The sequence below is a fragment of the Schistocerca cancellata genome, chromosome 8 (assembly GCF_023864275.1).
Source record: "Schistocerca cancellata isolate TAMUIC-IGC-003103 chromosome 8, iqSchCanc2.1, whole genome shotgun sequence".
Lineage (NCBI taxonomy): Eukaryota > Metazoa > Arthropoda > Insecta > Orthoptera > Acrididae > Schistocerca > Schistocerca cancellata.
Window position 1 is genome coordinate 75105304 of NC_064633.1, and position 11232 is coordinate 75116535.

The window sequence follows — 11232 nt, forward strand, 5'->3', positions numbered from 1 at the left end:
AGGACAATGCACGTCCGCATGTATCCCGTGCCACCCAACGTGCTCTAGAAGGTGTAAGTCAACTACCCTGGCCAGCAAGATCTCCGGATCTGTCCCCCATTGAGCATGTTTGGGACTGGATGAAGCGTCGTCTCACGCGGTCTGCACGTCCAGCACGAACGCTGGTCCAACTGAGGTGCCAGCTGGAAATGGCATGGCAAGCCGTTCCACAGGACTACATCCAGCATCTCTACGATCGTCTCCATGGGAGAATAGCAGCCTGCATTGCTGTACACTGTACTAGTGCCGACATTGTGCATGCTCTGTTGCCTGTGTCTATGTGCCTGTGGTTCTGTCAGTGTGATCATGTAATGTATCTGACCCCAGGAATGTGTCAATAAAGTTTCCCCTTCCTGGGACAATGAATTCACGGTGTTCTTATTTCAATTTCCAGGAGTGTAGATATGACAATTGAACGGTCCAGGTGAGTTTTGAACTCACAACCCTGCATGCAACTTTTTAGTATCTTAACCACTACTGCTACTCAGCTTCTTCTGAGACATTGCTCCCTCCTTAAGAGAACAGCGTCTCAGTGATACGTCCTCTTAGTCCGGGAACGAGTCATCGGTCCTGGGTACTCCGACTGCTGGTAACTGATTCTCGCCCTGACGGTGATCTCCTCAGAACTTCTTTTGCCGCCACGCTCTTCGTCACCTTTCTGCTTGTTGCCTGTCGCTGGAGCTTCGAATTTACCCTGGGTTGCAGGATCCTTACAGGGCTTCATTCGAAGGACGTGGACCGTATCTCTGTTCTTTCGTGTCGGGGTCGAAATCTTTCAACTTAATAAGTAATATCAGACAACTGTCTTACAACCTTATAAGGTCCAAAGTAGCGCCTGAGGAGCTTCTCAGAGAGACCAGCCTTCCGAACAGGAGTGAAGATCCAGACGAGGTCACCAGGCTGGCAGACAACCTGGCGGTGGTTCGCGTCATACCTTCGGCTATCGTTTCCTTGAGCCTGCAGCGTGCGAAATCGAGCTAACAGCCGAGCTTTCTCAGCTCTGGTTAACACCTGGCCGATGTAGTCGTAATCCACGTCATCAGGATGTAACGGAAACACAGTGCCTATCGTCGTAGTCGCCTCACGCCCATGCACCATGAAAAATGGCGTAAATCCTGTGGTGTCTTCTTTGGCGGTGTTGTAGGCAAACGTCACGATAGGTAACACCTTATCCCAGTTGCTCTGCCCAACAATGACGTCATGCGATGAATAATGTTGCACATACGGTTTATCTCTGTCAAGATTCGATTGAAAAACTTTCCCTCGATCCGTAATCAACGACCTTGGGGTACGGTGTTTTAATACAATGTCTTCCACGACGAATTTGGCTACCTCGAATGCTTTGGCTGTTTTCACGGCTTTTGTAATGGCATAGCACCTCAGATAATCAAACACTAATCCATTTATTGCCAGTAGCAGACGATGGAAATCGTCCGAGGAGGTCAATCCCAACACGCTGGAAAGGCGTTTCGGCTGGTGGAATTGGTATGAGTCGGCCAGGTGGTTTCTGAGGAACTGCCTTTCTCCTCTGGCACTCTCGACAGTGCGACACACAGTGACGGACACTCCTAAATAAACGGGGCCAGAAAAATCTCTTGTGGATTCTATCGTATGTCTTGATAAATCCTGAATGTCCTTTCACGTCCTCTGACCGATTTAAGGGAAGCATAATTTGAGATATCTTGGAGTCCTTCTTCAACAGAGAGATCCTGGAGTGCAGCTAGACAGTCACTATCTTCTTCAAAGTCTTGATGGTCTTGCACAGGGTTTCTTGAGAGACTTTTATACACTATTGTAATGTCATATTCTTCAATACGTAGTGCCCAGCTGGCGAGTCGTCGCGTTGGATCCTTAAGACTTGTCAACCAACAAAGTGAATGATGGTCTGTAACAACTGTGAATGTCCTTCCATAGAGGTACTGCCGGAATTTGCACATGGCCTAGATTACAGCAAGACATTCTCTTTCTGTAGTTCAGTAGTTTCTCTCGGCTTTCGTAAGTGTCCTAGAAGCATAGGCTGTAACTTTCTCTTTTCTGTCTGAAATTTGCACTAGAACAGCGCCGATCCCACATCCGCCGGCACCTGTGTGAAGTTCTGTAGGTGCGCTCTCATCACACAGACCAAGTACGGGGTCAGTCGTCAGAGCTTTTCGCAGCACTTCGAAAGAATCTTGTTTAGCACCAACCCAGATAAATTTAGCATCAGCTTTTAACAACTCTTGGAGTGGCCAGGCTTTGATACAAAAGTCTTTGATAAGATGACGGTAATAAGAACATAATCCGAGGAAGCTTCTCACATGTCTAATACTTTTAGGAATAGGAAATACCGTTATAGATCCCACCTTTTCTGGGTCCGGGCGCACACCTTCGTTTGACACAAGGTGTCCAATTATTTTGATTTGATTTGCTCCACAGAGACACTTTCTTGGATTAAGTTTCAGTCCGCCTTGTTGTAGACACTTAAGAACGGCCCTCAGTCTTTTTATATGTTCTTCAAATGTCTCTGAAAACACTATAATGTCATCTAAATAACAAAGAAACATCGTCCACTTCAGGTGATGTAGAAGATTATCCACCATCTATTCAAAAGTTGCTGGTGCATTACATAAACCAAACGGCATTACCTTTAACTCATACACGCCCTCGGGGCTGATGAATGAAGTCTTCTCACGATCAGCCTCATCTACTTCGATTTACCAGTATCCCGAGTACATGTCCATGGTTGAGAAAAACTTAGCGTCCTGCAAACAATATAGTGTATCGTCAATTCGTGGTAAAGGGTAAACGTCCTTTTTAGTCATCTTATTAAGCTTCCTGTAATCAACAGAAAAGCGTCAACTGCCATCCTTCTTCCTGATGAGGAACACTGTTGACGACCAAGGGCTCTGTGAAGGCTGAATGATGCCATTCTTCATCATTTTCTATACCTCGTCGCGAATTATTCTACATTCCGTTGCTGACACATGGTATGCTCTGCGGCTTATTGGTTGATGGTCTCCAGTGTTAATCCGGTGCTTCACCGCCGATTTGTCTAATTTTCTCTTCACCTGTCGACTGAATCATTCAGAGAACTCTTGAAGAATGGCAAGTAGCTTCTTCTGTTGTTCCTTAGTGAAATCTGGTGATAGTCGATCTAGAAGATCTTGTCTCATAGTGGTAGTGCTAATTTCGCCCACAGACTCGGCATGGGAAGTTTCTATGATGCTCATCTGTTCTTCAATTAACGGCTCAGCATTTTTTATGCACATGCTTCTTTGAAGGATCTGCGGTTCTCGGCGACAGTTAACTATCCGCACTTCAACGAATCCATTCTTAAACGAGACGACAGAGGCTGGGATGACCAAGTTATTCTTCAGTGGTATTCTTCTCTTACATTCCACTACAAGGCCGATTGGTTGATGCACGGCATGACACATGTCAGTTACTCTCTAGCGCTGACTGCAGGAATGATCACTTCATCCAGCACACATAGTCTCCACACACTCCGATGCGGATGTTCCTGTCCGCAGTATCTCATCTCGTCTAGCATAATCTTCGAGCGACTACAATCTATAATTGCCTGAGAAGCTTTCAAAAAGTCACATGCGAGAATGACGTCATGACTACACTCTTGTAAGACGCGAATTCTAGGGGCTGTGTATGGCCACTTATACCCACACGAACGGTACATCTTACTGTAGGTTTTACATATTTCTCATTAGCCACCTTCAGGAGAGAAGTTTTGTCGTCAACGGATACGGTTTTCTGTAACTAGCGACGGTACTTCTCCGAAATGACTGAATACGATGCTCCAGAGTCCACAAGAGCTTTGGTTGGTCGGCCGTCCATGAGGATATCGACGTAGTTTCCTGTCATTTTTGTAGTGATCGACGGCAGGGGATTTTTCTTTTCGGCGGCCTTACCTCCAAGGAAGGTCGCACGCTTTAGTTTTCCAGGTTGCGGCAGCTAGGTGATCGGCTAGAGGTTCTCAACGGCGATGGAGACCTTGATCGGCGTGTTGGGGAGCGTCCTCTCCAGCGGACAGCTTGCGGCGATGGTGGCCTATGTCGTCCTGCACCCACATCTTCTTGTTCATCTACGTCGTCCCGGGGTGTCTACTGGCACGGGCGTCATCAAATATCCGCCGCCTTTCTCGACAACGGCACACCACACGTCCCAGTCGTCCACAGTGGAAACGTACTGGTTGTTTATCCTGGGTCCTCCAAAGTTCAGTCTTCCTTGGTACTCAAACAGGTTTCTCATGCGGCATTGTAGGAACGTTACTCCGCCTAGGTCTCTACTTTTTCACCGTTCTGAAGGGAAATGAAGGACGAGAGATTGGGTTAAGTGTCTGTTCCACTTCCTCCCTTATGACCTCTTGAAGCGTCTGTTTTTTGCTGGCCGTGTAATCCAAGTGACTTCTGAACTTCCTCTCTCACCATCTGGCGATGAACACTTGTGAAATCAGTTGCTCCCTCCAACACAGACATCGATACGATGTTTGAAGCCGCTCGTTCTTTTTTGATGCAGTGTCTCGACATACTTGCACTATTTTATGAAATCGTCTGCTGTCGAAACCTCCTTCAAGAGTAGGGCTTGATACATATCCTCAGCAACACCCTTCATGAGATGTTCAACCTTATCTTCCTCCTTCATTCTAGGATCCACTATTTTACACAGCTCCAAGACGTCCCGAAAGTAGTTTCTCCTGGACGCTGTGCCCTGCACTTTAATTTATCTTCAGCCATGCACTTCCGTCGTTGTGTGTCGCCGAAATACCTGCGCAGTTCCGCCTGGAATATTTCCCAGCGTGTGAAAGTTCTATATTTGTGGAAAGGTCTTCAGTGTGTAATTGGACTACTATTCCGAGAGGATTTACAGTAAACAACAGTCGTGTAAGTAGAATCTCTTATTAATTTTGTTGAAAGGGAGTTTCGTGAAACTGTGTTTGTTAGAAGGGTGTCACCACGGGGAAAACTTTGGAAAGTTCTTGTCTGCACGACCTAGCTGCACTCTAGAATTCAAAAATACATTGCACGACTGATTCATTTGTAACCACTGCCCTGTTTGAAAATGTGCATTCGATATCGTCCCTCAGTCTGACGTTTAAATTGTGAGGCGTGACATACGTACTGTTTTCGTAAGGAACCATTTTTCTTCGGCCACGTGTTTCTGCAAGTAGCGCCCGCGGCGTTTTTCTTCGCGGGCGGTGTTATTGCCCCTTGGCGGCGCCGCTTTCCCAGCTTTCACGTCACGCGATAAAGCCCTCGCGATGTAATCTGTGGCGGGACGATAAAACGATAACCGGCGCAAAATTAGTCTGCGTCACAGCCGGGTCGGCGAAGTGCGCGCGCCGGCCATATTGTCATCAACGAGGCGGAAATAAAACTACGGTGCAGATAACGTGAATAATGCTTCAGATTTAAAACCTCACCTGGCTTTGACCTAATACCAAGAATGTTATTTCATTCCAAGACGTTGGAAAAGGAATCGTGATTTTCCTCCTTTCCCGTGAGAGATTTTAGACGACCACATGCTATTTCCTATTCTATCGTCGTCTTTTCCTTTCCTTCCAATATTCGCTCAACCTTTCATTCCCTTGTTTTTCCCTCTCCTCTCTCCATTGTGATCCTCTTTTCTTTTCCTTCCATCTGTAACGCCATCATTCAAAACCTGACGCTCTTTGCAGTTTTTCTTTTCTTATGTTGTTTCTCCATAAAACTTTCTCGGCCTATTGAAACCAGCTTGTGGCTGACCAGCGTTTCTAAAGGTACCTCAGTTTTTGTGTCATTCTTTATATTGAGGGTCAATCACCTAAAAATGCAACGAGATATTGCGGAAATGAAAAGTGGTACTGATGTGCTATTTTCACAGAATGGATTGGTAGTCACAAGCTCGTATTGTTAGCCAATCGACGGATTGTAATAATAGGAACTGTATTTTTTGTTGAAACTGTAAGGAGTGTGTCAGAACTCTCCATTACATTGATTAAATATTACACTGAGTATCAAAAACAATATAGCCATCTTAAGGCTATTCTTTGCATTGTATAAGATTCTTCTATTCTCTACGCAAATAAATAAGCACTCAGATATCGATAACGACAGTCTGAGGGCGAAATATGGGAGTGCGATTCTAAGGATTGTTGTGAGACTAGGTCTGTCTACGAGAGTGAAATTTCAGTAGTGTTGGTCGAGAGCTCGGAGACAGAATTGTCACGCTGCCCTCACGTCGGTGATGGAATATCTTACCACATACACACCGTCTGATTTCATTTATATGGCCAGGAAAGATTTAGATGGTTTAACTCCGCTTGAAGATGGAATTCAAGGTCAAATTCGTAAGCATAGCGTAAAGCGCAATTGCAGAGTTAGGCTCGTGATTGTTAGTCCGCGTTTGCTTGTCAGTTAAAGAAGCCTCCTTATCCTCCAAATAATAATAGTTATTATCCACATCCAATTCATAAATATGCTGCGGTTATTAAGTGATAATGTGACTTCGAAATTGAAATAATTTGTTAATCTGGCACTCAGCCATTAATGATACTTATAAGGACATTGTCTGGCAATTCGCCATCATTCATACTTGTCGAACTATTGTTGGCCATGATTATTTGTGAAATTTTTAAATAGACTTAATTCATGAAATCCTTTCTGACAAGTTATTTAGTACTTATCAAAAACATTTGGAAATTTGTGGTAAGGTCTTACGGGACCAAACTGCTGAGATCATTGGTCCCTAAGCTTACGCAGTACTTATTCTAACTTTAACTAACTTACGCTAAGGACGACACACACACACACACACACACACACACACACACACACACATGCCCGAGGGAGTACACGAACCTCCGACAGGGGAAGCCGAGGAGATGGTAACAAGACGCCCCAAACCGCTCGGCTACCCCGCTAACAAGACCCAAGCAAACTTCTTTTTATTAAATTGATTCTAGTAGTGGTAAGTTTTGGCCGCTGCTGCTGCGTGATGCTGCGACTTGCTGTAAACCACTTGGAATAAGGCAGTCATCTAAAGAGGTGAGTGCGAAACGTAGGGCCAAAACAGAGACGCTGACACACCACAACATGCCGCGTACTTTAGTCCAGTAAATTCCGTTGCACAAGCCAGATTCTGTATCACTTGTAAATTCATGCTGAAATACGGAGTCAGATAGCTTATCCAAATGTTAATTTTAAGTTTTTCATTGAACGACCCGTCGAGGGCTTAAATGACAGTGAAATTGACTCTCATACAACACGCACACAGTGTTATGCTGGTTAGATTCCGATTACTGATTGCTCAGGTTGCTTGTGTAATCTATTATCACAGACGAAAATAAGCTTTATTTGTTGTAGGTACGTTGCAAAACATACACTTTTTTAAATGGAACAATGCCTAGCGACATTAAAAAGTAAAAGTAGGGTAAATTAGAATGTCAGTGCCGGTTGTCGCAGGATTCTAGTGCGAGTCGTTTACGAGATACCGTGTTTTGAAAAGTTCCCACACCGACACTAGTGCAACACCCGTGGTAGCTCGCTTCCAGTCTGGTGTGGAACGGCTGCTTAGTGATGGGCTAAACTGCGATTTTCCGATATCAGTGATTTCTGTGAAGGCTACTTTTCAGTATCTGTTATTCTTAACTGTGATTTGTCGCAGTTAAGAGTCGCAGTTAAGGAACATAGGTTGTGTATCCCTCCGCCACTGCTATTTCTGCGATTTCTGCTACTTCCGCGATTTCTGCTACTTCTGCGATTTCTGTGATTCCTGCGACTTACCACCGTATGAAAAAGTTACATCTGTCAACACAAAAAATTGCATCTCAACAAACCTGTCATTGGCAAGTATGTTTTACGTTTTTTCTTCCGTTGGCTTTAATTTTGTATTAAAGAAACAACTGTGAAAATATTAATAGTGTAATTAATATGTAAGTAGCCGTACAGTACCGTAATAGTTCGTATTTAGAAAATGAATTCTAACATATTGTTATGTTCACAGGTACCTGAACTACATTTCAGTCACTCAGTAAAGTGATAACTCAAAATATCATTGTCAACAGATCTGAAGAAATTGCACTGCGTCTTTAGACCGTTTTCGTCAGACGAGAGGTTAGTTTCTAAGCGTTTCGATGGACTTAATTACTTCAGTGAGATCGTTCTTGCAAATGTGATATTCATTATAGCAAATATTAGCAATCTACTCTGTCAATTATATTGCTAGTAATTAATGACAGCAAAAATTGTTTAATAATCCTTGTGTTTTTGCAGACACAGTTCTGACTCTGATTACTGGTTGCTGTACGTATCTATCCACATCAAGGCTGTTGAGAGAGACTGGTGAAGATTCAAGACAGCGCTTAGAGGATTTGCAGTTTAAAAGTTTAAAATAATAAATGTCAAATACAGTGAGTGAATAATAAAAATCTCATTTTCCACATGTTTAAGCCGTCCTATACCCATAATTTTCCGCCACTTACTTATTGGTAAACACTTGTTGGAGAGTGACATGCCTCCCCCCCCCCCTTTCTCCACAATCTTGGTGTGACACTGACCTGTAACATATACTGAAGTCTACAATATACATTTTGAGGCTGTTGATATGAAAGTGGGAAGTACAGATCTTCCAGTTAAATCAGGAATAGCTTAAGTGCATTACTTGAAAGTAACACAGGAAAAGCTTACTTATGTAGGTGGTAGTAGCGTCGGCAAAAAGTTCTTGTGTGTGAAGTTGCCATGTAGAACACCAGGTGTAAAACTTTTCTCCCGAGTCTTTAACTGAGTCGGAACAAAAGTGAGGCATTCATATGACTGTTTTCATATCTCTACACCTATACAGATGTCTGAGTTCTGCTGTGTTAACATTGCAAAGTCCTGTAGGTATGTGGAGTATTAACCAAAACTGTCATATTGGAAGGAGAATCATACACATTTGGTACGTTACTTGATATTTTCAGGAGAAAAAGGCAATGTTGCTTCTTATTAATATAATACATTCAGAGTCACAGCAGTATTTGACCAACCATAACTGATGCTGAATGTGCATGTCGTCATATAATATGAAGGGCTTATTTCAATAGTGGTACAAGTCTATTACCTCCACTTTTCTGTCTATAATGCTTCTGAAATTAGTGATCCAAACAAACATAAATAAAGGTTCATCTCTAGCAAGAAGCCATATGCTTGAATATTTCTGGTATCTCAACTGCAGATTTTTCAGCACTCATTTAACTTTACGACTCTGTATCTCAAAATGAACAAAAATGGACTTGTACCACTATTGAAATAAGCCCTTCATATGCACACACAGCACATCGATCTCGTGAGGCACAAGGCTCTCATAACGAAGTACGTACGTCGGTCAACAGATGACACTAGGAAAAGTATGTTAACTGCGCTTTTTAGTTGCTACTTGCGACTCTTAGTTGCGATTTGTCACAGAAATCGCAGTTTGACTCGGTAGCGAATAGCGTAGTATGAACTTTGCTCAACAGATGGCAGTGCTAACTGCGCTTTTTAGTTGCTACTTGCGACTCTTAGTTGCGACTTGTCACGGAAATCGCAGTTGGACTCAATAGTGTATCGCAGAGATGGGCGTAGTACGAACTTTGACCCACAGATGGCACTGTTAACCGCGCTTTCTAGTTGCTACTTGCGACTCTTAGTTGCGACTTGTCACGGAAATCGCAGTTAGACTCGATACCGTATCGCAGAGATGGACGTAGTACGAACTTTGGCCAACAGATGGCACTGTTAACTGCGCTTTTTAGTTGCTACTCACGACTCTTAGTTGCGACTTGTCACTGAAATCGCAGAAAGCAGTGCTAAATTCGACCAATAGATGGCTCACGTCTTTGAATGATAATACTACTTGCGACTGCTCACTGTGACTGAAATCGCAGTTAGATTCTGTAAAGTTGCTACTGTGATATCTGTGACTTCTCAGTCACTGTGATTTCTAACAGATACGCAATTTCCTGCCCACCACTAGCTGCACACCTGCTGGCATTTCAGCGGAGACGTCCGAGCAGGCCGCACTAACAGGTGGTTGCGTATCATCGCGTGTAGTTGTTATGTCCTTGCAGACAGCGTCCTTCCGCTTTCCCCACAAAAAAAAAATGAAGAGCAGTCAAATCCGGGGGACGGGTCGGACAACGTACCAGACAGGTCATCTGCGTCCAGTCCGACGATCTGGAAACAATTCGTGGAGAAATGCTGTATCACTTCGTGCACTATGGGTTGAACGGCCATTACTTTGAAACCACAGGTTCCTCCTAGTCTCTAGATGGGCGTCTTCTAGCATTCGTAAAAGATGGTCTGTTAGGAGTTTGGAATACCTGTGCGGTTCTGTGAAAAACAGGCCCACGAGCAAATGGCTCACTGCCACGTACCTCGTATTTACACACCACTGACGAAGCCAACGGAGGCTGCCAGCAGACCATAAGTGCAATTTTCGACGATTTACCTGTCTATGATTGCTAAATGTGACTTCATTACTGAACAAGATTCGTGATAGGCCTAGAGTGTCTTGTCTTAATCCCCGTGTACAGAAGTTAACACGGTTGTCATAATCGCTCCCATTCAGCTCTCGATGGAGAGAGGCGTGATACGGATGCAACCTACGTCGCTGGAGAATGCTTACCACGTTTGCCGGACTCACGATATTCCCTCGCGCGATCGCGCGGGAGCTAACGTACGGCTCTGTTGCAACAGCAGCGAGAGCGTTTATTTCCCCCCGTTTTGTCGTCACTTGTTGCCTTCTGGTACGCTGGCTCTTTGTTACACTACCACTTTCACGTAACTGGGTGACAAGATCAATAAATAACTGCCGAGATGGTTGACGTCTAGTGAGACACCTTGCCGCATACACTGTGAAGAGCGAACTGTATTCTTCCTACACTCTTCATAAACCGTGAGCACGTCGGCTTTTTCTGCAATGGCAAATCCCATCGCCCACTCACGACCTACTGCTTGAACTGTCACACTGTGCCTGACTAGCAAGTTGCAGTGTACTCGAGGAACACATAATCACACTGTAAGCAAACATAACAACATCGTACCTAGCAACTACGTAGGTTGGGTGGCACAGTCAAGTGTCCGAGCGGAAATTTTTAAACATACGTTTTCTTGTAAACGAATCGCTCTAGAATCCTGCAACAAAGTACCCCTCACATTCTAATTTACCTACTTTTAGCCTGTCAACGGGCATTCTTCCATTTAA